Source organism: Sparus aurata, chromosome 19, assembly GCF_900880675.1.
Source record: "Sparus aurata chromosome 19, fSpaAur1.1, whole genome shotgun sequence".
In the NCBI taxonomy this organism is placed as follows: Eukaryota; Metazoa; Chordata; class Actinopteri; order Spariformes; family Sparidae; genus Sparus; species Sparus aurata.
In genome coordinates this window covers 21,478,715-21,504,606 of record NC_044205.1, presented here as the reverse complement: position 1 = coordinate 21,504,606, position 25,892 = coordinate 21,478,715, and the positions used below count along the sequence as shown (strand labels likewise).

The following is a 25,892-nucleotide window of genomic DNA, read 5'->3' as shown; positions in this document are numbered from 1 at the left end:
ATAAAATGTTTTTATTCCCTTTTCTTCAGCGCCGCGCAGCATAAAAATAATGTGAACAATGCACATAATGTCATGAGTGAACACTCTCTGAATTCAACTGTCATCATTCAAAAATTCAATATTCAATTCACTTCAGAGTGCCATATACTGTAGTGATCCTGTCCTGGCAGTGAGTGAATCTGTACCCTAATCAATACGTGTATATTTCTGAAAATGGCCTCTGGACATGTGTTGATGAATCTGTCCACCATTAACAACAAAAAACTGCAGCATGCACAAACACATTTGCATTGTTATTGCTGCATTAATAGAACAACAAACGTGGAAGGTAGGTTATTTTTAGACGGCTGAAGGCGGAGGGATTACTGCTGGAGGTCTCGTCCGCCAGCCTCTCTGTGGCTTGCCAACAGATGGCCACTCTGTCAGACCTGGACCATGGGTCAACATTATTTGCATATCAAATCACTCTCTGAGCAGGAGTTGCTCAGCTTGCACTCACTTGTTTCACTCATCCTCAGCTGTTGGTATAGTTTGTGTTTACGTAAAGAGATGTATACAAACAATGGGTTTCCAAATATCAATTATAGGAAAATCCTCATAGGAAGCAATGTTGTTCAGTAGTTTGTACAGTTATTATACCTCCCAGTATTGATAGCATCTTAAATCCCAGCCTTGTATGTTTTGCATGTTGACATTAGTTTCCAGCAATGAGGTCGTAGTGTGCGGGTCAAAATAAGCTGTGCTCCTCTGCTCGAACACGATTCATCTCGTCACAAACTGTACTTTTTCCATCCACTGTGAAATGGGAAATGTAACTGACATTCTACACTTGCCCAAAGTAAGAGGTTTAACAAAACGATCATTTGTTCTGACAAATTTGTTAAAGCCATAAATATTTCCCCAGGAACCAGCTCTAAAAATTATGATGCTTCTGTCAGCATTTCTGCGAAAATGATTTCACTTCTGTGGGAAAAGGGCCTTCAATTTTTCATGACTGCGGATAACAATGATGAAAGGCATGCTCTTTCTGGGGGCTGAAGGAAGTGCAATATATTCATCGCTTTTGGACTAACTTTTCCTTTCTGTCATGGTTACGGACAATGAGGTTTGTAATGAACTCGCTCACTTTTCCTGCTTGCAGGTTATTGAGAAAGATGCCGCGGCTGACTTGGACTTCCCTTTCAGGTCACCCTCCACTGACTCCTCACCAGTGCTGTTTTGTTGGAAAGAATTTGCTCACATAGCACCCGCTCACCTCCATAAATTAAAGCAGGGAAATGTGATTTATCTTCCTCCTCTTGTGGTTCCTTTCAGCTGACTCTCTGAAATAACAGCAAACATAAATAGGGGGTATAAAAAGGGGCTGTGAACGCTTGAGAGAGTGGATTACGCCATGAATCAGTTTATTAACGGTGGGCCATGGAGCAGTGTCGGCACGGGGGGAATTTATTCATTCATAAAGCAGTGTTTACAGCATTTATCTTCACCCGAGAGCAGGCCCCTAAAATGTAACAAAGCACCCAAAGACAAAGATATGGCATGATGGATCTAAGGCTTCCTGTGTCAGGGCCGCCGGCAGACTCTGAGGTATTCCTGTGCCGCTGTAGGTTTGGCGAGGAATAATATAATCTTCAGCACAATGGAGTGCCGCAGACAATGCTACTATTGTTTCTGCATGCTGATTGGATCTGGTTTGCACGACATAATCCGCAGTCGGGGTGACAAAGATGAGAATGAATGGCACTGTGATGTATGTTGTGTTGAAAGCTGCACTAACAGAAAATCAATGATGTTCCTCGAGCATCACAAAAACATCTGAAATGCATTTTCATAAGCTACGTCTCAATGAGCTGGAACCCTGGAGTGTATAATATGTATAGAAGAATACTATGTTGCGACTCCGGATCCAAACCCACCCTCTGAAGTTTGCTAACGCTCGATTACCGTCTCTGGTCTGAGCTCAAAAGAGAGTGCGGCGGGTTTGACATTTCAGAAGGTAAATGATGTCAATACCGGGCCACAGCAAAATCAATCAGGCTGGTGGGCTAAAAAGGAAAAAGACCACATAGGGAAGTGTGCTTCTGAAAAGGACAGCTCTCAGTACTAAGACATTTCTTTCTTCTTTAACCATAAACATCCAAGCCGCCCCCCACACCCCCACCAAACGGGTATGACGAAAACCTTTTCGCTTTAGAGGAAAAGATTGCTGATATTCTATGAGTTTCTAATTGTTACGCAATTCCATGCAAACACCAAAAAAAACAACAGCGAATTGATTCTATCAACAAGCAACGTCTTGATATAGCTTATTTATCTGTGCCATAGCCCCCCATTTTTTTTCCACATGCTCCACAAGGTTGAACTGGGTGCCAATCCCCCTCACAGACCATCCTCACTGCATCGTAGCATTATCATAGCGTCTACAGCAACACTATGAAACAGAACGTCTATTAGTCTGCAAATAAAATAGTCCTCGGCATAAACAGTATTTTCCCTTGGTAAGATTAACGAGTAATGTTTGCTAAAAGCTAGAGGGCCCAGCTGTTTCAGGAAATCACAGAGGCTACTTAAGATTAAACAATATATTTGTGAACTGTTATTGTTCCGTTAAAAATTATTGTAAAGTTTGCTGCTGGCCAAGACAAACCAGCCCCTCGTCGCTCTACCAAGGTAACTGCGGGCGGTGAATCACATCAGCAGAGGGATCGGGACTGACGCGACTGATGTCTGTGTTTTTCATTCTTTTTAAACTTCACTTAGTGTTTTGATGTCAGAAATATTATTTATTTTATTGACATCTAAGATCTGTTTCCAGTGAGATATTGAGTTTATGGTGATTTTGCTGCTGATAGCGTTATGGCCCCTGTTCTGGAAACAATTTAGTTGTTTTGAAAACACTCAATTCTATTCCTGCCTCCGATGACAAATATCTATACGAGTAGTAGTATTAATAAAATCCTGACAATAAACACCCCCACTAATGAGGGAGGGCATTGCACACATCGTACTTTGATCAGCTTACATAACTAAAAGGGAAACATTTTGGATTCATAGACCGGATACTTTAAAGCATTCTAATCTCAATAAGGAAATTGTTTTGACTTGATTTCTGAATTTCTTTTCTGTATAGGCTCCCCTGTTTTTTTGTTTTTTTTTTGTTTGTTTTTTTTAAAGCTCGATTAACCACTATATAAAAAAAGGCTTTTTAAATATGTCCTTCCTTGTTTGACACACGCTTTTATGTTTGGAGGGCCTGGTTGCCCTCCCATCATGTAAACAGCTGTATAGAAAAAAAACAAAAAATAGAATAAAATGCATCTTTCTTCACTAGCTTTCAAAACAATTGCACACGTTAGCAAGATAAATGTCAGAGGGCAGTGCTTTTGTCCACAGGGTTTGCTATGATTAACACAGAGTAAAAGTCACTTGCATTTGCTTTAAATAACAGAGACATTTCGACCATGAGTGTTATTACATGGTGACATTTTTTACAGCGCTGACATTACTTGAAGTGATCATTCCTTGAATATGTGGGATGGACAGTATGTTGATGCAAGTTAATTTTGAGAAAATGAATAATTCTCTAGGGTAACAAAAACAACCCAAAAATATTCTTCCACAGCACGACCCACAGAACGCCACACTCCTCCCGCAACCCAGACTCCACTGAAAATCCCCGAAGTGTGCACCAAGAAAATGGCGAGATGGTACAGTCACTTTGACAAGAAATGTAGAGCAGATGGCACACTGTGGGTGGTACCGGCCATCTCTGATATGGGCAGTCATGCTGGGTGAGACAGAGTCCATGCCTGATTGGTGTCTATCTAACCCACTGGTTGGTTGATTACTAGCATCACACACCGCAGGATGCAGGCCGAGTGTCTGTGTGATGACAGCACTGTGGAAGAATCATTACTGCCGTGGATTGACTTCAGTCGTCATCAAGCTGCATCATTCTACAGAAAAAGGAGGACAAAGCTACAATCTGTCCCACATGATTGACATCAAAAGAAGAAAGGCTATGAGTGTGACATTATATATCCATATGCACCCTGGTGAGGTAAATCATAAGATTCAAGGTAAAAAAATAACCTCGAAGATGGTGAAGAAAAGGAAAGACAAAGAAAAAAAATGTATTCATGACACAGACTTTCTTTCTGTTTTGTTCATGGTGTGAAGGGGTCTCTTCGCACGGTTGTGTCAGTGCAAAGCATTTACTCAAGCATGTGACCTGGACATAGTTTTCTCTGCCCTCTAAAAGAATGCATTATGCCTAACGACATGTCAAGAGTAAAGTAAGTGTGCCCAATTTGCTGGCGCTAACTTGTGTAAACACTGACCTCCTACGCTGACCGAATTGCTGTCTGGAAAAATGGGTTGCTCTGAACAAAAAACGGTCCGCATTTGAGCTCCTGTAATCAGCTGCACTGGTTTGCTGCAAGTAAAATATGAAGGCTGCAGATGGCTCAATTAGGACAACTTCAAGGCCAAATATGTAACCTATTTTAATGATCAGCCCGCCTCTAAGTATTAGTCACAAAAGCTGTTCTTTCTTTTTGGCTTGTACAAGGCCAATGTTAATGGAAGGACGATGAATCAGAGTAGAGAAGGACACTAATAGAATGGAAGTAGAAGAAAAGCATAAAACAGCATGTTGCATATTTAAAAAGAAGTATATCATTATGTTATAAGAAATAACTGATCACATATTTAAAAACCAACATGTTAAGTCGCAAGATCAATTTTAACAAAGCGAGATAGTGATGAGAGTCTTAAGCTGCTTGTCTCCAACTGAGCAAAGTAACAGCAAGCTTAATGATATTTTGATACGACTGTTATCCAGTTGACAGTGATCAACAACAGGCTAAATCATTGTTTTATACAGGCAGTTCATCAACCAGACCACCATGGCTCAATGCTTAATAAACTCCACACTGCCACTTCCAAGTTGCGCGTCTTTCATATTGCTCAGTCACATCGTGACAGGTATTGAAGCCAAGTGTGCTTTCAGTATTGACTCATTCTACACCAGTAATCAGCCAAATGAGGTTTTCAGTAATTGAAGCAAAAATAATTTAGCTTTTTTGCCCCCTTTTTTTTTCTTTTGCTTGTAGACGAAGGCAAATACCAGACTTGTCATTGGAGAGTAATTATTTGGCCTGATCTGCTTTTGAGATATTTCATCTGATAAAAATGAGAAGACAACAAAAGAGGACTGGCTATTTCTTGTGACACAAAAATGAGCCAAGCCACACTCAGTTGCTGCATTAGACTTAAAAGTATCTGAATTTATTCATATTTCATCTGAGAAGCATCTTTATATCAAACCTGGGCCTTATATATCCACATGTGAGTAAGTATGTTTCATGTACACCCCAAAACACATGTACATACTTAGAAAAAGTGCTCGTTTTTGCCACCGACAGGCTGGAGATAAACATTTGTGGAATAATAGAATCATTTTTGTAACCACAAACACAAGACTTGCTCATGGAGATACCTCGCTATGAAATCGAGAGGTGATCTATTGCAGGAATGCCACGGTGTAAAGTGTTGGAGCGGAGTTCGGAGTTGACCTAGAGGAAACAAGAATTTATTGACTAACAGATTTTTAAAATATAGATGAGCTAACAACTGTAACAATTTAATTGGCGGGATTTCACAGCGAGACTTGTGTTTCTGGTCACAAAAAGGATCCTATCATCCAACAAAAAGTTCTACCTCCGTAGGAATTACGTTCGTAATTTCATTTGACACTTACACTTGACATTAATATTCTCAGTTTGTCAGTGGCAAAAAAAAGCACTTTTATTGGGCGTAACTTTGACAGTCCCAGTCGCCCCAATGGATTATATTTCAGCCATATCGTGACTGTCAGCTGAGTAGATCCACTGGAACAATTCCAAAACATTTGGTTGGTATAAATCATTTACACACCAAAACATGTAAATATAGGGACATGTTTGAAAAATACCAGTATTTTCCTGTAAACGGACAAAAAAAAGTTTTGCAGTGGGTAAGTTTTATTGTATATCTGTGCTCCTGTTGTTCCTGCTGTGTCTGCCCCACTCAACAGCGAGCCTCCCTCACAGCCTTGGCTCTCCGCAGCTCATTTTTCCTTGTTCGTGACCGGGGCGCAGAATATTGATGCATGTCAGAATCTTCTGCATTTTGTCAATATGAGACAGGAGACTGAAAAAAAAAACCCCAGAAATGTGAGCACATGGGAAATATATCCTGATACCACGAGAATAGCTGCCATAGCGGGCCAACCTGTCAATCAGCAGCACCATGAATAGCATGCCCCGTTTACCAGCCCACCGCTCACAAACACAGGAGCAGACCGGTTGACCATGCGTGGGATTCAGGTAAATAAAGGTCTGGGTCAGTGTGGTGGGATGACTATAGAGGCATTTCGCTCACAGCAGGCCGGTGTGAGGTCTCTTGAGTATTTCATTTCGCATCCACCTTGCACATATGTGAAGGCAGAGCTGTGATATTTAAACTTGGATGAGACTGCTGTTTCTGCATGATGCCTTATAACTGCTAACCTTTCTGTCTGTACCGAGGGTATTCATCCCAAAAAAATGTGGCAGGTGCTTCCATTTATATATACAGCGGCATTGTCAGGTGGACAGGATTTTATGTCTGCCTGTGTACTATACCATGTGTAGGCTTATATCCATGCAACGGTGTTAGTGGGTGTAAATCTAATGTTAAAGAAAGGGGTGCATGACAGTAAGCCTGCATTTTTATGCACATGTGTGTCTGTCTGCCTCTGCTGGGGTTTTTAACCGAGCAGCTGGGGCAGAGTCTGGCTGTTGCTAGGAGGCGTGCGAGACAGTTGCATATGGCAGGGAAAGGCACAAGCCAGCGGGCGGGCAGGGAACAGGCAGGGCAGCAGTGACATGGGGCCATTCTGAGCCAGAGGCTGCCCATGTCACGGAGAAGAGTCCCTGCCCAGTGGACAGCATTGCAGAACTTGCATAAACAAGATGAGTGTGCCAGACAAAAAGTGGATGTATGTGCGGGTGCGTGCATTTGTATAAACCCATTACAAAAGGGACTGCGATGTTTATAGCATCAATGCGACTCTGATCTTACGAACCATGAGAGCTGAAACATGTAGTCTTGATCATTCAAGAGTTGCATGATGCGACAGAGTGGCTCCACAGCTAGCCAAGACTCCCGAGGTAAACACCATCAATTTGGGACAATAGAAGAGTATGGGTCAGTTTTTATTATGCACAATATTGGACAAAAAAATCTACTAACTAATTGATTCTGTTTGTCGTTGAAGTAGTATAATTATAATAACAATCCTATTAATAATTCAATAATTTGAATGTAATTTGTATGTTTTGAGGTTAGAGTTTAATATATAATCCTTAAAATTTAGTTTAGATATTTATCTTATATTCAACAAACAGGCCCCAGAATGAGTGACACGTGAATTGACATGTCTTGAGTATCTCTGTCAGAAACTCAAGAGCAAATTGTCGCCTTTGGTCTTTTCTATCTAATCAACGTGACGCTACAGATGCACAATCTTTCTTCAGCATTACTCAAAAGGTGTGCATGTGCCAGTTTTATTCTTTCGCATCACACTCGGTGTGGGTCATTCTCAGTGCATCATTTGCATCATTTCCTGTGAGTCTCTCCACTGTGGGAATGCAATTTGAATCACATGAAAGGCTGCACCAGTAACAATCAACCCTACAACTAAGTAGACTTTTACAGAATAGAAATATATTAAATTGAAATCAACATTATCAACATAGGAGTTAAACAGGTCGATTTAGCAATAATTGTTGCAACATACATCTAATGTCCAGTTAGCCTGTCAAGTCTTTTCTGGCAAACAGTTCACATTTAAGGACATATTATGACTTGTGGACTTTAAATAACATGATGAAAATGTTGTGGTTTGGTTTGGTTCAGGCCCCAAAAATGACTTTGTCAGGTTTAGGCCCGATAACCTTTTGGTTAGGTTTAGGAAAAGCTCATAGTTTGGGTTAAAAAAATATGTTCAGTCACATAGTTTACATAATGCAAGTAGTATGTCGCTCATGGAAAGTTATTCAAGTCGTGTATGTAGCCTACATTTAGTCAAAACAGGCCGGCAGATCCTGTTAAGTGTTGGAAACTGTGAATCAACAGGTTAAGTGTACATTCATTTTCAAAGCCCAGGCAGCTGTGAAATAGTTCGCGAAAACAACGCCGGCTGGGATTAAGAGATTGGTATTCTAAAGATTGCAAAGGCCAGAAAGGGTGCACACAGTAGCAGGATACTTAAGTGCTCCCTCCTGCAGTGATGCTCTTGATTTGCCCGTGGCCTTTTGCACAGATGCGGCATAAATCTCTGTCCATGGTGCTGAATTCTGTCATCGCTGTGTGGACACATTTGACAACCATTAGTTACAATAGCATCCAAGGCTTTCTGGAATATAGGCATGCTCTTACCATTTAGTGAGCTTTGCAATTTAGTGTGATATACTCTGATTTAGCTTCAGAGAGGGCACAGAGTCAAAAAAAAAATTGTAGGCTATTTAGAGGTATTTCAGCTGCTGCAGCTGAAAAGAACCACTCATTCTACTTTATTTGGAGGCTTTTCAGTGAGGCGGGTACCAGGCAGCATTAGGGACGTGCTTCTTCGAACCAAGCATTAAAGGAGGGTGCAGTCATCGTGCCCTTCTACATCACCTTGTGCTAAAGTATAGGGTCAAAGGAAGAATATTCATGCAGATATCGCTTAATTCAGCATGCTCAGCTGAAATATAGCGTTAATTGGGTTTTGTTGTTTTTATAGGCTACAGTTTGCATTAGCTTGGGACTAAACTAGTAAATAGAGATTCAGTGCATGAGCTCTTACTGTGGACAGTGGAGGATAGTTTCCACACGGCTATTGTCCAGGGCCCTTGCTGCAGCCTTGAGTGTATATTTCTAATGCAATGGTCTTTTTCAAGCTAAGGCTGAGCTCAGCTAAGACTTCTGCACCCAAATAAAGAGCTCCAGCAGTGCTGAATGCACTTGCATATATTACTTGCTTAGCATTTGCACATAAATCCCTAATCCTCTCTGAAAGACATACAGTGTTCACCACCCGTCTACCCACAGTTATATTGTTGGCATGCTTTAGTGCTACAACCTGATCTCAACCAAGTACCTTATTAGCTGCTTGAGAAGGGTCTTATGCTGGGGGTCTTGCCTCAAGAGACCTGATTAGGCTAATAAACCATATCCACAGGCATGTACTGCACGTTGATTTGGCCAATTAGGGAGGTGACAAACCCTGGACGTACTCTCTATGCAGACACTCAGAATCTCATGTTATGATAATGACGCAAGGGAGGAATTTTGAAACTGGACTTGAAAAGGGATGAGAGAAAACAGTTTCTACTGTCTAGCAGGAGCATCTAGACAGAAAGGGAGTTCAGACACTTGTTTCAGACATCTACTGAGGTCATTTTTACACTGACAGACTGCAGCGGGTACATTATCATATAATAAGAAAGATGCTGGAGAACTACGTGTTTACACTGTCATTTTGTTGGAGCTAGCTGGATTTGGATGGATGCTAATATTAGAACCAGGTCAGTATTTCCAGATTCAGTGACAGACCATTGATTCCTCGATATACAACACCATTTAAAAACAAAAAGAAATCATCGGAAAGACCATTGATTGCATGGGATTGTAGCTTGTTATTAGAAGATAAATATTACAATATGGCATGTGTCTAAATGAGATACAACTTTTACAGACACAGTTGCTAACTACAGTTACTGTTAACTAGTAAACTCAGTTAACCATGCAGCAATTGGTCATTATAGTTGACTCTGCCTGGATTAGGCACCCCGAGCCCCGAAAGAATCCATGTTCTAGTTTACTATTGCACCTCTTGTGGTACAAAAAGGCTGTCTGTTCTGTATATTATGTCGCTAAAGTTAAATAATATTAAGTGTTTCAGATTAAAATTACTGGAAATACTTACCTTGGTTTGTATATACATGAAGCCTTCAAAAATAATGTATGTATTGATGTATCAATACTGCAGAAAATGAGAAGTGAAACTGTTTCAAATATTCAGTATCTGTGTATCAATATATCAATACTTTTGACAACACCAATATAAAATATATATTACATCTATATGAAAGTTCTTGTAGGCTTTAAGGAGCTACAGTTTACAATTAGGATCTCATCTCTGAACTGTGAAGAAGTTCCACGCATGCCATCAATTACTTATACATCCTCTACTCTAATTCTTTACCTCATTAAAGTGGGAGGAAGTAGAGTTCTAGTTGAATGTCTGAAGACCAACCACGTTGTTAATGAAGTGATTGACAGTGTGCAAATATCCATTGTCAAGATACAGCTTTTAGTAATCCGATTCATCCTAACTGTGGGTTTGGTAACCACGATTAAGATCATTATTATACCAAGAATAATTGTGTTTCCTGAGGGAAGCACCTTTTCTTTGTTCAATGTTCAAAACAAAAACAACAGTGACAACTGATCCTAAAAACTGGGTTGATATCATGGCTGCCTAGGTAAGTTCTGCATATAAGCTACACAGGTAGAATAGTCATGTTTTGTTGGAGAGAAGTATTTTATCAAGCCGTGACAGTGCTGCATAAAATGAAGCCACAGAGGAGTCTACAAAACATTTCTCGACCTACACAACACAAATGTTACCTTTTAAATGAAATTTTGTTATGAAGAAAATATATTGAGTCATGCTGTCGAGCCACTAGATAGGTGCTATGATTGATTGATAATGTTGTAAAAGTTCTGCAATATCTTAACTGTACTTTTCAGATTGAGTGTGACAACCAAGGGAGTGTGCATGTGCATATAAGTGTGTCTCTGTGTGTGTGTGTGTGAGTGTGCGTGCGCCAGCCTTTCTTCTTTTTTTTTTTTTTCCCTTTACCTTGGTTGAAGGTGACATAAATCACTTTCTTAGTGAGAACTCACATTCCACCTTGAGAGCACCTAGTCCCTTCTTTATCAGTATTAATGGTTGTCCCCTTACTTAGCCAAAGCTATTTCACACTTGGTTAAGTAAGGTATGAGAACGTCTCCTTGGCTGTATATTTAGCCGGGCCATTCCTAAATATTTTCGAGATCCCTAATCACTGAGCAAAAGCTGCCATGTGCACTAAAACACAGTGAGAGCTCGCAAAAGTAATTCATTTTCGTTTCCCGTATTGAGCATTTCGCTGCTAACGCGCTATGAAGCCTGTGGTGAGCTTCTCTGCGAAACCTTAATTGGTAAATGTTCAATAATGTCGAGCAGCCCCTGCCTTCGTTTTATGTTCTGCTCACACAGTCTTGCACACATGAGAAAGCCGGGCCCGACACACAGCCCCCCTGAAAGATCAAAATCTAAAATATTCAGGAACTATCAAGCGTAATAAACCTACTTACAGAGGAATATCACAATCTTTTGAAACAGCTTTAATAGTAAGTACATGCACCTGATTTCAATATACATTTAAACTAAATTAGCTGTAAACATTTAATTGTGCTTTCACTACAAACCATTCCCAATCCAATACTTCCACAACAACCATTTTTTTCCCCCAAGTTAGAGCTCTTAAAAAACATTTCTTTCCAGTCCAGCTAAAAAATGATGAAGCAACTTTTCTAAAAAAGGGTACAGGAACCATGGAGTTGGCTGTTAATAAAACAGTTCTGAGGGAGCTAGTTCACTGCAAAAGTTGAACCAGATTTCACAGAAAAGCCTTCAAATTATACTTTCCAGGCGAGAAGCTTTTCTGGCTAGCTATTGTTAAAGTTCCCCAAAGCTAGCCTTCATTCTTCACCCCATGTGGCCTTAACAGGAGCGCTATCTCCGCTGACCCCCTCTGTGCTTCCTACAAACACTCTGGGAATGTGGGTCAGTATCCACATTACTTTCCTGTCTCCCTTTCTTTTTAACCCCCTCCAAACTCTTATCCTCCGCACCCACCTGGCTCACAGAAATAGAGAGAGAAAACCGTGAAACGATAGTTTGCCCATGTACACACACAAACACACACACACACACACAGACACGCACAAAGACAGGCTCTGTGCCAGGTGGAAGGTATTTGCTATTCAATTCCCATTACTAAATGGAACATTCAGTTTGCCAGCTGGGTCATACCCTTGGTTGACTAAAAACTAGTCGGGGCGGTATGTGCATGTAGTGCACTTATTATCTGAAATAAAGCCGGGAACTTGCCCACCTTCAGAAAGCAATCTAAATTGCAGAAGTGAAAAGTCGAAAAAGACTTAGATATTGAACATCAGACAAGGTTAAAATAAGTTATTTTTTAAAAGCGTCCTGATGGCAGCAACAACAATATATAGCATTAAATTCCATGTTCCGAGTCATGACATCGCAACAACCAGGTGCACTTAAGTAGACCAGCATTAACAGGAGAGTTTACACCACAATCAATGCTTTTATAGAGGAGGGATGTAGTGCCAGGGAGCGTCTCTCTGTCTGCAGAGTATGTGTGATTGACAGAAGACAGAAGGGGAGGGGAAGAAAAAGGGCTGATTGCCCACTAGTTAATCGATCCGGGACTCTCTCGTACGGATACAAAAAATAAAACTATAAATGGGTCGTTAAATACAATTGGGTGGCTATTAATATATGTTAGGGGATGGCCCATGCAAATTGTATGTGTGGGAAACACTGAAATTATCTCATAAAAAGGAAGTTTCCTGTTTAGAGAGAAGCAACCTGAGCTGATTTTATTTAATGTATACAAGAGGACGGTTGCTGTTATCGAGCCAGTGTGTCATCATGGATAGATTCAGCCAGTTAAACACTATTATATCATCCTACAGTATGTTTTGTGTAACCTAACACCCTTAAGATATATCTTCCCGGATGGCTAATAATACTCTTTAAATCTAACAGCGCATGAAATAGAGTGTGTTGGTCTATTCATTGCTGTGAGATTTGCCCAAAAAATTCCATTTGACTTTGACAAATTCGGGCTGTATGCATGCGGCTCGGGTACAGCACGCAGCATTATCCTGGAAAAAAGGGAGAGCAGCAACGAGTGGCTGCAGATAATTACAAAAGCAAACACTCTTGGTGGCTATTTAGGCCTAAAGTATTTCTAATTTCACAGATGTGATCAACCTTGCCGGGAGTCTTTCTCTCTCCCCCTATGTGGCGGATTGTCGGCCTCACTCCTTCTGAATGTCTATGAAAGTGATGATGGAGTGTTAAACAGGTTTCTGCCACGTACTTTGTCACTCTGCTGTCTGGATGATGCGGAGACTCTCCTCGGCGGCGGCACGGAGCTTACCGCAGCCCGGTGGACCATGAAACTACCAAGTTTGCCCTCAAAGCTGCAGAAATACCCTTGAGAAAACACTCTGGCCTAAGTAATTTTAGGACATAAAATTTGACTTCAATAAGAGTAGAGGTAGACTTAATACAATGATGGCGAACATTACTTTGACAGAAATAATGATTAACAGCGTTGTAACAGGAATCATGAATGTTGTGGCTCCTGGAGCATTAAGCGCCGTGTTGACTATGTTGAACTCGACTGTTCATTTGCTGTGAAGGTCAATTGAAAACATTTATTGGAATTGTTAGGCTCTCCTCCTCCTCCACTGAGGGCCTGCTAACATTACCTTTAAGTGTGACTGCAGGTGTAATCTGTCAAATGGGCCCCTCACAGTGAGTCATTGGCTGGGCGCTCTGATTCAGCCCAGGCCCCTGAAAAAGCCTGTGATTAAATGGGAAGTGTGACATAACTCTTGTTTAATGGTAGAAAAACAGCAGCCAGTGTGTTGGCATAGAGCCTGGCCCACGGAACATAAATTCCACTTCCCCACAGATGCTGCTTGTAAAAGGTCAGCATGACTTTGAATCATTTTACTGCTAAAAATTAAAAGCCAGAAGAGGCTAATCCATTGATTTCATTTGTTTGCACAGCCTCACGTGTAGCATTTATCAAGACAAGCCTGAGGTTGTCATGAAAGCTTGGCCAAAATTAAAAAAAAAAAAAAAAAAAAGGCCGGAAATCAATACAGCAGGTCTTCAGTGAAGTGTCATTCTTTTATCTATGTGCAGCCTTGCACGTCTCTGCACACCGGCTCTTCACATGCAAATCAGCTGGATGGAATGATCAATGGAATGCATTAGGGAGCTGGCCTCTCATAAACTTGACCCTGGGGCAGAATAGAAGATTTTAAAAGAAACATGAGTTGTGAAATATTACAGCTAAGGGGGCGTAGTCAAAGTAATCCATAAGCTCGCACACATACACACCCCTACAGTATCTAGTCATTGATAAATCCTATGTCTCAGTGCTGCGAGTACGACAAGACAGAAAAGATGATTCTGCACTGAAAGCACAGGCGATGCTGATTTCAAGCTACGCCAGCATCTCTAACATGACAGTCTCTCTGCACCTTGATAAATAACACAGAGTGTCAGTTGTGTGTATAATACCGCCGAGTCAAAGTCACTTCACCGCCGGCCTGACAACCGTGCCTTTAAGAAAAAGCAGAGCAAAGCATATGACATAAAATCGACATTGCCTTGGGTCCTACTCAGCACAACCCGAAAAGGGACAACAACTCGGTGACTTATTGGGAATAATCGACTTTTCCCTTAGAGAATGCAATGAATAATTCTCTTTCACCAGGAGAGGAAAAAAACTCCCCCAGGGTATTGAACCAAATCGTCTTTTCTCTCTTCATTAGAAAAAAAAAAAAAGTCTACAAAGTCTTATCAGCATTCTGCATTCTCTGCCATTGGAGCCCAGATAATTGATTATATTTAGGAGGTTCACTATTGGATATGCTGCGCCTTAGTAGTGGAAAGAGATATAGCAGTAAATTAAGTTTACCTTCCCAGGGCACAGTCAGACATTCACTGACCTCAAAGGACACAGTGAAATTGAAATTACATTATAGGGAAAAAGTTTCATTCAGAAGTATTATCCCAATTGGCCACACTGCACACCCATATTTCCTCCTTTAAATGGCAGAATGATGGAGCGAGTTTCATGTCATCTATGATTACCGGCTGCATTCTATTGGCTCAATTGTTGCCGCTTTAGTGAAGCTGCTGTTTACAGTCCAAATAAAAGCTTGTATATTTGCTGCCCCTGTACAATGTTTCCCCACTTTTACTCTACTATTAAATCCCTCTATCCAATGCACATTTACAGCAAGAAGCAATTAAACTTGCAAACCAGGCAGTGGAGGCAATGTTCTCTCAGTTGCAGCCATGTCAGATTGTGCAACCATATGAATTAGCAGGTGGGTTTCATTCAGCTCCAATTGCTCTGCCAAATGCACTGCTAGATTCATCTTCATTTGTTTGGACTGAACTGTTTGTCTTTCGTCTCGTTTTCCCTCATGCTCCAAAGAAAGAATAGAAAACTGTTGTTTTTGCCCAGGCAGTGCCCTTTTAAAGAAGTCAGAGTTTTTCCTGAGGTTATGGCTCAAAAAAAAAACATTAACCGACCTTCCTTTTGCCTCGTTGTGCTGGAGCATTTTGCTTCACTCTGAAGAGTGTCAAGCTCTGTGCACTGTATGTGAGAAGTGTTGACAGAGAAATGCACCAATTTTGACTTGAGCACCACAAACAACACAAAAATCCGCTGTGCTTCAAGTCAGACTCCACCTGGCAGGATGTAATTTCACAAAGCTACATCTGGTTAAGTGCTGCAGCTAAAATCATATCAAACGTCACGTTATGAACAAAGTGGTGGTGGAGCCGTGGATGTGACTGCAGTTGGCATAATACAGTTAGAGACCATTGGCATGTTTGACTTACATAATCTTTGAGATTTTCATTAAATAAACCATGTCTTTTGTACGGTTTTAATGGCCTTGAAATTAAGTAAGCTGTTGTTTGAAGAGCTGCAGGCTACAGGCTGCACATTTCCAACTTCTCAGTAAAGTAACCAACCCCTACTGCCTGCGCTGTACTTTGCTGTTGTGGGGAAAACAACGTGCCTTGTGCGCAGATTGAAATTAAATCATAGCTGCAATTATTATCAAACGACTTCTTTCCTAATGAGTGTGTTTGGCTGCATTGTAATCAGATACATGGGTGATTTTCTGTATATTTCTGACAAAGAAATGAGCGTACCTAAATATTGTAATAAATTGCGCTCGCTGTTACCACCTTACAGGTGTTGCCAGTTGGCGAGAAATCCCAACGAGGAGTCAACCCACAAATCGGTCCCTGTCATCCATCCACACATACAATCATAGGTTTCTATGATAGGATCTTACATAAGCTTATGTGGGCTCTCTCTAATAACTACCTGTCACATAATACTGACCATGAAACAACGTGAGCACGGAAATTAACACAAACAAAAAATCGCCCACTCTCTTTGATTACGCGTAAAAATGGGCAGACATCTGAGGACACAAAATTACAATGTATTCCAGTGTCTTTCCAAATTGGCTAATAAGAACATTTTTTCACCCGCAACTCCGTTCTATACAGCTGGATTTGTCCTCTGTTCATGAATGTTTCTTTTATCACAGTCCACAGAGGGACCTTGGGAGATGAAGGGGCTATTAAGGAAATAAATAAAAGCCTGTACAGACACTTAGCTTGATCAAGACCAAGCATTAAATAATTACTGTAATTCACTTAGGTTTCTTTTAAGCTGCGTAACGATTTTCCTTGTTTCCCTCCTGCATAAAATTGATCTGATGAAGAGGACTAAACAAACGACCTCTAGATTAATTGGGATTCTCTCCGCCCCAAAGTAGTGCATCTATCTGTATAAGAGTTTTGGAGAAAAGCTTTTAAAGAAGAGAGGATACAGCAGAGCAAAAAAAAAAAAAAAAAGCTTGTGCGAGCTTTGCATCAGCTTCTATCACAGAATATATGTTGTAATTGTAATGAAGGTGACTGGTACATTGAGAGAAGATGAATTGGAAAATCACCTTGTCCTTCAAAGAAAGACAGAGAAGAAGAGAAGTACATGTCTGTGCGCTCACATTTGTCTCTAAAGTCTGAGCGTGACTGCATCAGTGTTGAAGTCAGTGAGCTGTAAAATAGACCACATGAGGGAAAGGGATGAGAGAAAATAAAGAAAAAAGAAAGATACTAGATAGAAGTGGAAAAACCTAAGGTGGACATCACAGGACATGACACAAAGTTAATCTGGACAGCTGGGGCCAAGCAAGTTTAGGGGCCAAATCCTCTTGGAATCACATCACATTATCTCTGTAACGCGGCTGACGATCGCCATCCATCTTACAGAGCCGGTGTCCAGAAGGCAAAGCGCAGCCACGAAGCATGCAATAATCTCAGTGGTAGTCTGTGGTGTTCTACCACTCTCCTGCTCCTGGTCGCGGATCAAAGAACCTGTGCTCCCCTTTGAAGTGGAAGGGCCGTCCGCTCGGGAAGGAAGGTATGCTTCTTTCCATAGGCTAATGAATGAAATTCGTTTCCTAATTATCTCTCTGTACGAAGGGAAATTGCGAAACATCACCGGTCCTCCGGCTTACTTTCACCATCCGCGGCAGCGAGTGTGAGCGTACAGATACTGCAGGTGTTTGACTTCAGTCCATAAAAGCCACAACACACCCGGCTTTATTAATGTGCAGAGGAGGGAGAAAACCCACACATGACATTAACCCTAAACCAAGAGCGATGTTCGTGATTTACTGAGAGACACCACTGACATGTAATCATCATTAAACAAGAAATGATACATTTGCATAACTTAAGATAATAAAATAATCAAAAGCAAATTCCCTTGCAGTGCAGTGCTTTCATTTAGAAGATAAATTCACATAATGACAGAACTGGCTTTCATGGGGGCTGATGCCACCATTATTAGAGCAATTAGAGAGATGATTTTCCAGATGAGCTTGACTAATACAGTAAATATACTCTTATTAAAGGTAATTACAGTTTGGAGGGAGCAGTAATGTTGATCAAACTTCTGCACGCAGAGGAAAACAGCTCTTTCTTTCAGATGACTTACTATGTATTCAGACTAACATTCAGACATCCAACAACAGGTTGGAAGTGACAGATAATTCCCTCTGCCAAGTGTGAAATGGATGAGAGGTGCTAAAGTCAAAACAAACTGCTCTGTTCTTATTCGTTTTAAGACTGACAACAGTGAGTAAGTCAAAGTTAGTGCCGAGGGAATGCTTGTATCTAGCGTTATGCTCCATTCGTGCCAGTTCTTTTTGTTGATTTTCAAAGACATGCTACCAAACCTACCTCAACATCACAATAATGTCATAATATGAACACAAACGGAACACATGACACGTCTTCCCCACACACCACTGGTCTGAACTGGAGCACCTCTTGCAGTTCTTCACATTTCATGTACTTTTTGTACATTATCTTCATTACATTACACCTTCAGGCATCAGACTTACTCACTGACAATCCACTTGACTCATACAAGCTCTGTATCATATCTGGACCGCTGCCCTCACCTGCGTTGGTGATGAAATTCAGCCATGCTCATAAGCTTCATACATGGCTGAAGGGTCACCGCTGTGCACTGGGAGTTCAATACGTGGACGACCTTCTGGAACAGATCCACTCTTCTCAGACGCGATGGATTTCATTTAAAGGCATACGGGTCTCATCTAATGGCTCTGTGTATCGGACTTGCGCTGAGGTTCTGCCTGTTACGCATACTGTGTGAGGCTAATAGGTCTGTCAGATGAAACCTAAGCTGTTATTTTATAGGAAGCAACTTCAAAATTGTAGCCTTTTCAGTTTTTGTTCGATGACAATTTGGAATTTTAGTAACAAAGGATGTCTAAAGGGAAAAGCTGCAATTTCACAGTAATCCACCGTTGAATTATCTTGTATTATACTGTAATTTTAAGGGAAGTGTTTCTCAACTTTTGCTGCTTTCAATCCCTCTCTAAAGAAACATTTATTTTAAGTGATTTCATTTCTGCTACTGATTTAGAATAGCTGTTACCTCTGGCTGATCACAGCTTGTTGAATGGTACCCTACAGATTACGACTGTTAAATTTCATCGGAGCCAGCAGTTGTTATTGTCTATAGGAAGCATTTCAAATGTAACCTAATAGCTTGTAATGATTTTTCTTCCTTTGATGTCCTCATTGTAAACGTGATGGGTAATTTATTGCCCTTCTAATCTAGCTAGCTCCCTCTTGATGAAGTTCCCTGAATTTGGATCCAGTCTTATTTGTAAGTATAACCAAGTTGTTGTGGTGAATTTAATATTAATGCTGATGAGTCTCTGATTACCAACTCATTGTTTTGAACTCTTATTACAGGCCTTACAGGCTGCTTGTGCTGTCATTTACCGCTCTCAGCATACTTGCATCGTAATTGAGCACGGTGCCTCAATATTCTGTTCACTGTTTAATTCCCATGGCAATGTGTTTCCTTATTTATCCTACACCATTGATTCGGCTAATTCTTTGAATTTGTTCCTCAACCTCAGATCTCATAGCCCCTTTGAAGAGTAGATCTAACTCAAAGACTAGGAAACAGTCCTCGTTAACTGACAGTATTCAAAGCTGTGGAAAGAAATACAGAAAAAGTAGAACAGCGATGGAAGATATGGTGTCCCTAGGTCTACTATCTACTATGTGGTTATGAAAGGACGGTAAAAGATGTGACAACGTGCTATTCGTCAAAACGTATTCTTTCCAATCAGCACAACTCAAGATTCCTATTTAAGACTGTCGATAAGTTACTTGTGTCTCTGCTGATTCTGATACTGTTTACGAAAATAGCTTTTTTCCAGTCAATAAGACTCGGCATTCCTCTCGATCTTACCATTTTAGATGTTGATCACCCATATCAAGATTCTTTGAGCTATTATTACCCTGCTACACTGTATGAACTCCTAGAAACAAGCCAAAGGACCAGACAGACAGTGTTAGTAACTAGCTGAATTGCTAGGTTGGCTGCCATGGGGCCAGATAGTTTTTTAAGGAGTTGGTTGAGACTAAAATGAGGCTGGTGGCCAGAAACAAAAATCTAAATGAATACTAATATTGCCTCATGTTTGTAATATCAACTTCATATGGTGATAATATGTCAGTGAGAGCTTGTTCTACTGGCCCAGAGTGGATTAAAAATAAATATCTGCTGCTCTGAGATGCACAATTCTATTATTATTCGGCTTTTCTTTTATTGTAATGACCTAGGCACTAAAACAAATTCAGTGTATGCATGTTATCTAGTAAATTAATTTCTGGTAGTGATCCTCAGTCCAAATGGTGTTACCCATAAACATTGGAGGGTCCTAAATTGATTTTCGACCAAATTTGCATAACTTACAATATCACAAATGTTCTTCTTCTCCCCTCCCTTTTATTCTTTTTGTATTATCCTGTCACTGAAGGTACAATGTTTTCCAAAGCTTGGACAGTCTGCCATCAATCTACTGTATGAGGGATGCGGGAATACAACCCCTTAATGTCCACAGACCTCGAGAAGGCTGCCAATCCTGCCTGATCATTGTCTGTGTAAATCTAATTTGTGCTTGTGCGGATAAAGTTTGACCTCTGCTATTTGTGATGGTTTGGCTGACTTACTTGATTCATAACCCAACTGCACAGACCACAGGTGAGTGCAACTGCTGCCAGGCGCCCCTGAACTGTCTGTCATTCCTGAATTATGCCATCCCCTTTCACTTCTTTGCACTCCTTCTGCCTTTTCATCCCAGGTGTGGTGTCAAAATTCAGATCTATGCTAGATGAGAGATGACCTGCGGTCTAGACGTGGTGACTGTGGTCTGAAATAGGATGACAAACAATAAGGGGAAAGTTATGGACGGAGACTCGTTTATGACTAGACTCCCTGACAGCAAATATATAGCGTTCCCACAGAGAAGGCAGCCTGACTTGGCAGCTTTACAAAGGCCACGGCTATACGGCTTCCTCTGCGACGTGTTTGGACAGTAATACTGTATTTGTTGCCTTAGATATGGCCGACGGATTTTATAAACCTTCTGTCTGCTGGGCAGATGTAATCGTAATTCATATCAGTGAGGAAGGTCACTCTGTGCCAACACGAGACAGCTCTGTGCAAAAACAAAGTCTTGCAAAGGTACAACAGGCTGTCATATTCTCTTGGATCATGGCTTGACTCCTGCTTCGTCACTTAGTTGCGATTTCTCTGTGAAATGTCACACAACATGTTCTTTCTTAAAATGAGGGCATATTACTCTTTCAATCACTATAGAGGTATCCTAAATTTTCAGGAATATGCCCTGAAGCTATATCATTGCACCAATGATTAATGCATATTAATATCAATAGCTATTGATGTGAAGTGTACGTCCTATGCTGCCATGCTGCAGAAACATTTATGCTTTTGGTTCAAGGTAGCTCTGTTCAGCTGACATGAGGAGATATGTACCTGCTTCCCTTGTGGTTGCGCTGTGTTGTACCCACCTCATTTGATAGGATTAGCTTCAGCACCAGAGGCTGCACAGCAAATTTTGTTACATCACATATGGCTCAGAGCCGCATTCAATCCATCTGAATGTCTGCCGGTAGATATGTAATTAGGCTCTGTAATTTTAAGAAAAACTAAGATAAGGGGTCAAAGATGGAGTGTAAGAGGATTAGAAAGGTGCAGAAAATGTCTCCCATTTACGGCTCTCTCTTTCAGCCACTGATGCGTAGCAGAACCGAGAAAATGTGCAATCATAGACAAAATGTGTCACACATTTTTAGGATAAGTAGGTTTAGAAGAAACCTAGCTATCTCCCAGTTGTGCTTTCCAAAATAAACTGAGGCTGTGCCTGCACAGATGGACAGAGGGTGTCATCCTGAATTAGCCTTTAGACTGCTGACTGACAGCCGGGTTTCACTGTGCACCTGCATCAACTCAATTGGCGCTCAGTAGCAGGTGGACAGAGAGGTGGTTAAGAAGACAGGTTCAATCTCATCCAGTGCAATGAAGTCAGACATTTCTAAGGGGACTGGTCTTTTCATTTGCCACCAATTCCAATCTTCTTCTTTCATCATACAGTAACAAAACCATTATCTGCCGTAACAAGAAATGGGAAAATGGTGATGGGCATTTATAAGATATATATCTACTGAATAATACTGTCAGAAACCACATCCGCCATGTGACTAAACAGGAAGCTAGTGGGCCTTCATTGTTGTTCCAGACAGGTCAGAAGGACTCACCCTTGATACGTCAGAGGATTTTACTTGCAGCGAAAACAAATTCTTTACGATTTCCTTTCATTTGCAGCTGAAACCAGGGACACATTCAATTGAGACGCAGATTGGTTAACATCTGTGTTCTTGGCCTTGTGTTGACTGAAAGTTGTTACTTTTGTCTGGGGGATAGAGTGGGTGATGAGGCGAGGAGAGGCGCAGGCTGCAATTCTCCCTTTGGGCTGCCATTTCTCCAAGGTTGCTTCCCTGCAAATAGGGCCAGTGGCTGTCACGGACGGCAGGGCTGATAAAACCAACAGAAATGTGACAATGGATTGAGTGAGTTGACATCACTTAACATTTAGGTCCCGGTTCATTTTCATCATTCTGACAGGCCCCCTTTCTCAAAGTCAGCATTAAAATGTGGCACGGACATTGATCGTTGCAATCATTAAGGCTGCATCAGGTTCAAGTGATGATGTAAATTATCTGTGTGGAATAGGCGTTTTGTGCAATGAGGGTTGCAGGATAGAAAATGTTATTAATTGACGTTGCGACGTTTACTCAACAATACATCCTCAAACTGACACGACTGAATAGGGAGATTACCAGAAAGTCCCAAAAAGGCATGACCATTACTGTGCACCAGCGTCAACAGTACTGTATTTTCATCATATGGTGGCAGTTTGGTCAGGTTTAGGCAAGAAAACTACTTGGTAAGGTTTAGGAAAACTGTAACTTCTGTAACAAACACATTTACCTTACGTTATGTGTGTGACATTAGACAACAGACATAACATTCATAAGTGGATTTCTGGTCTTGCACTGGACACGAACAGTTTCCTAAATTAAACTCCTGTGCTTGTGTGACCCAGCAGTCCACCCCCTAAACACAGGCTTTTCAGTTTTTATACTACTCCTCACTTCCCTCCTTTGGAGCTGTAATAATTACTACATCCTTAGAGATCACCACCTGACAATAAACGTAAAAATGGGCTGTAATATGCTGATTACATATTTGACCTAAACAGACATTTTTCAGATTTTTGGCTGATACATGATATTTAGGGGCCAATACAGATATTAGGGAGTAAAAATATTTTGATCTCAATATATTTGCCGATAAACACACATTTTTTGGGGTAATCCTCAAATGTGGTTATCAAAAACAGTTGCGATAATATAATTTTGGGGGATAGAATGGCATCACTGTGCTGATACAGTAGACTAAACATGAAATTTAATATCTTTTCCTGCATTATTTTCTGAAAAAACTAAAAATGTAATATCAGCCGACATCACAAGAAATAACACACATATACCGAATTATCTGTGATAGATCAATGTCGGCCAACAGATATATCGGCCGGACTCTATCAAAAATAGGTATGTTGTGGCAACATCTAAAAAACACTATGTTCTTATTGTACGTTCTACATACCACATTTTTTGAACTCACTTATTTCAACATACGTAAACGTACAGTATGAGCTTTCTTCCTTGAAGCCTGTAAGTAAACATGTTCTTAAATTACTTATAGTGAATTAACATTGTGATGAATGCTTAAGGCTCCGTTTGTTTTGACATGCTCTACCAGAAATTATAACATCAAAGACAAAACATAAGAAATGTACATCATGCGGAGCATTTTCACACGATAAAACACAAACTGCAGTTTCTTTTTAATGAAAGACTAGATAAAGAACGACGTAGTCTCGCCGCAGAACACGAGATGTCTTCTGGCATTTGACTGCTGAGTAATAAGGCTTAACGCCAACAGGCTTTATTAAGGCAGAACCTAGGCTGAGATTTCAGCTTTGGGCACATATACCATTGTGGCAGATTGCAATGAATCACCCCCTCAAATCCCTATCTCAACCCCTCCAGTCTTGTTTTTCGCAACAACGTGGCTGCCAAGGCATCAACCCACCCGAGCTGCTGCACCGTTCCTTCTCTTCTGACATAAATTGGCTGAAAAAAAAAACAAACTACTTCATGGATGTTTCTCCTGCGCCCTCACACGCACGCACAAAAAACACCCTCCGCCCCAAATGCGAACTCTAATCCTATTTGACTGTGTCTTTTCGGGGACCTGTGGCACGGCAAGGGAAGCGGTAAGCTGCTCTTGTCTTAAGGGCAGCATGTGGAGAGCACGACACATTAATCACAAGGGCACAGGGAAGGAGCGGGGAGAGAAAGGATTGTAGTGTGAGGTGGGCGGTTGAAAGGTTGTACTGCCAGAAATTACCAACGGTTTGTCACTGCTGTTGTCTCACACGCTGGAGGCACCTGCAGACCAAGTTGGCACGGCATTGTCCACACAACATCAGGCTGGGTAACTAATCATATCACGGAAGCTCTGTTAAATAAATACATGCAAATGATAGTTGGTATGCAAACACTCCCACAAGATATATCCATGTAGATGCAAAGCAAATGTTTTTCTGCCAGTTCATTGTCTAGTGGATTGAGAGTCATAACTTCAGAGGTTTGCAAATATGAATTTTGTATTATATTTGTAATGCTGAGAAGATCCTGAGAGACCGAGGCAATATTACAGTACATTGAGCATGTTAGGAGCATTCCCTGCTGATTTGACCGAGCAACAGCGAGGATTGTGAGGAGCAAAAAATCAGTTTGGAAAAATATGCGGTAACAACTCACCAAGGGTTTGGAAGTATAAGTGGATATAATGATGGATGGATGGGACGAATGAACAGAGCGGAGAGACAGACAAAGCAGGGGAAGATGTCTTCGTCTCGAGGTGAGACGCAATTTAAGATTGACAATTGGCAGACTTCTCTTGAGGAAACCTAGCTGACACAATTAAGCATCCATCTTTAGATTTAATTGACAGACAGTGATTCTCGACAGACGACCTGATACATTCAGGGACTAAACTACTGTTTAAAATCACAAATGATTTCATGATCTGACATGAGTGCAATGACTGCCTTGTACAGCCCGAAGAACCGTGAAAATCATTGCGGAGGCACAGGAAAAATAATCCCTCTAACTCCATTGATCCCTGCGGGGCGAGTGTCTTGAGTAAAATGACCCTTTGCTCCTCGGTCTGTACATCCCAGGCTGAAACAGGAAAAAGGAAACAGACCTTGGATCCATTGAGATATGAAAACTGCTTTTGATAACCTGGAGGCTCCCTATTTTTAGATGTTTCTATTTCTTTTGTCTCCTCAGCTCTGGGCAAGACGATTAAGTAGGCCCAACCTGTTAAAGTTCTGCAGGAGCCGATAGGCTTTGTGATAAGGTTACCATTAAAGACTATTACCAGAGGCTAACATCCAATTTACCTTTTAAATTTAACAATTGAGGGGGAAAAAAATTCAGGGACAATGCACAATTGAGTATAGATCGGTAACGTTTTGTTCACATGATGAATTAAACTCAATGTATGTACATAACACTAAATCCCTATTCCTTAAAAGAGTAATCTACTGAATTAGCATTGCATTCCTATCATATTAGTGAACTCAGGACATATAGATTAAAAGCAGAGGGATCAAAACTGATGCAACTCATTTATTCCACACATTCTACCTCCTTGTTAAAAGGTATGCCTTCATTACCCATAATCCTGCTCAACTGCAGACACTCATCTAGAGATTTACAGTGTGTGATGCTAGTAGCGGCTAATGTGGCCTTGAGTGGCCAGTGTCAAGCAGAACTGAGCATCGGGCTACAGAGATCCAACTTCTTTCTAACTTCAAACCACAGAATTATTCTATTCTCAAACCTTCTG

The 25,892-nt window shown here is 40.9% G+C and overlaps 1 long non-coding RNA gene across 7 annotated transcripts in view; it reads right to left on the bottom strand.

The window, feature by feature from the left end:
- LOC115569660 (uncharacterized) overlaps positions 1-25,892 on the bottom strand; it is a 281,040-nt gene that overhangs the window by 147,294 nt on the left and 107,854 nt on the right. For 5 of the 7 annotated variants that reach the window (XR_003981589.1, XR_003981591.1, XR_003981587.1 and 2 more), the window contains one exon: positions 20,552-20,751. The exons of the other annotated variants lie outside the window; for them this stretch is intronic. This is a non-coding gene — a long non-coding RNA (uncharacterized LOC115569660). The remainder of the gene's footprint in view (positions 1-20,551; positions 20,752-25,892) is intronic. 7 annotated transcript variants of the gene reach the window in all.